The sequence below is a fragment of the Octodon degus genome, unplaced genomic scaffold (assembly GCF_000260255.1).
Source record: "Octodon degus isolate 3935 unplaced genomic scaffold, OctDeg1.0 scaffold00284, whole genome shotgun sequence".
In the NCBI taxonomy this organism is placed as follows: Eukaryota; Metazoa; Chordata; class Mammalia; order Rodentia; family Octodontidae; genus Octodon; species Octodon degus.
Window position 1 is genome coordinate 1,781,714 of NW_004524860.1, and position 2,057 is coordinate 1,783,770.

The following is a 2,057-nucleotide window of genomic DNA, read 5'->3' on the forward strand; positions in this document are numbered from 1 at the left end:
TGAGCTGGGGAAGCTGTGTGCTAGCAGATGAGGACAGCCTCAGAAGCCCAGGGGAGCAGAGCAGAGCAGCTGCAGGTAAGCTGGGGCAGCTGGGTGCTACAGGAAGGAAGACAGCTCCAGGATCCCAGGGAAGCAGAGCAGAGCAGCTGCAGGTAATCTAGGGCAGCCGGGTGCTAGGGGAATTAGGACAGCTCAGAAGCCCAGTGGAGCAGAGCAGTGTAGCTTCAGGTAAGCTGGGGCAGCTGGGTCCTAGGGGGAGGAAGACAGCTCCAGGAGCCCAGGGGAGCAGAGCAGAGGAGCTGCAGGTAAGCTGGGGCTGCCAGGTTCTAGGGGAATGAGGGCAGCTCCAGGAGCCCATGGAAGCAGGGCAGAGCAACTGCAGATGAGCTGGGGCAGCTGGGTGTTAGGAGAAGTGGACAGCTCCAGGAGCCCAGGGGAGCAGAGCAAAGCAGCTACATGTAAGCCTGTGCAGTTGGTTGCTAGGGCATTGAGGACAGGAGCCCAGAGGAGCAGATCAGAGCAGCTGCAGGTAAGCTGGGGCAACTGGGTGTTAGGGGAGGAGGACAGCTCCAGTAGCCCAGGGGAGCATGGCAGAGCAACTGCAGGTGAGCTGGGGCAGCTAGGTGCTAGGGGAATGAGGACAGCTCAGGAGCGCAAAGGAGCAGAGCAGAGCAGCTGCAGGTAAGCTGGGACAGCTAGGTGCTAGGGGAATGAGGACAGCTCCAGGAGCCCAGGGAAGCAGAGCAGAGCAGCCACAGGTGACCCAGATATCTGCATTATAGAAGAATCAGGAGAGCTCCAGGAGCCCATGGCTGGAGAATAGAGCAGCTGCAGTTGAGCTGGAGTAGCTGGGTTCTAATGAAATTACGACAGCTCTGGGAGCCCAGGGGAGCAGTGCAGAGCAGCTGCAGGTGAGCTGGGGCAGCTGGATGCTAGGGATTGAGAACAGCTCTATTAGTGCAGGGGAGCAGAGCAGAGCAGCCGCAGGTGAACTGGGGCAGCTGGATGCTAGGGGTTGAGAACTGCTCTGTTAGTGCAGGGGAGCAGAGCAAAGCAGCTGCAGATGAGCAGGGGCAACTGGTGCTAGAGGAATCCGGACAGCACTGGGAGCCCAGCGGATCAGTGCAGAGCCACTGCAGGTGAAGGGGGGCAGCTGGATGCTAGGGGTTGAGCACAGCTCTGTTAGTGCAGGGGAGCAGAGCAGCTGCAGATGAGCTGGGGCAGCTAGGTGCTAGAGGAATCAGGACAGCACTGGGAGCCCAGGGGAACAATGGACAGCACCTACGGATGAGCTGGGGCAGCTTGGTGCTTGGGGAATGAGTACAGCTCCAGGAGCCCAGGGGAGCAGAACAGAGCAATTGCAGTTAAGCTTGGGCAGCTGAGTTCTAAGGGAATATGGAGGCTTAGTGGAGCAGAGCATCTGCAGGTGAGCTGGGGCCCCTGGATGCTAGAGGAATCAGGACTGTTTCATGATCCTAGGGGAGCAGGTATTAGCAGCTTCAGGTATGCTGTGTCAGCTGGGTGCTAGAGGAATGAGCACAGCTCCAGGAGCCCAGGGTAGCAGAGCAGAGCATCTACAGGTCTGCTTGGGAAGCTTAATGCTAGCAGAACATCTCCAGGAGCCTTGGGGAGGAGATCAGAGTAGCCGTAGATGAGCTAGGGAAGTGGAATGCTAGAGGGATCAGGTCAGCTCCAAGAGCCTAGAGGAGCAAAGTGGAGCAGCTGCAGGTGGTCTGGGGCCAGTGATTGCTGGAGGAATCAGGACAGCTTCAGTAGTCCAGTGGAGCTAACCAGAGAAGCTGCAGGTTGGTTCTGGCAGCTTGGTGCTGAAGGAGCCAGGACAGCTCCCCAGTACATCAGTAGATCAAAGGAAAGCATCTATAGGTCAGCTGGTGCAGCTGGGTACAAAAAGAATCAGGACAGCTCCTGCGGAAGTTTGGTGCTAGAGGAATCGGGACTGCTCCTTGAGCCCAGAGGAGTAGAGCCAAGAAATTACAAATGAGCTGGGGCAGAGGTACTAGAAGAGTCAGGAGCTTAGGGGATCAGAGCAGAATAGC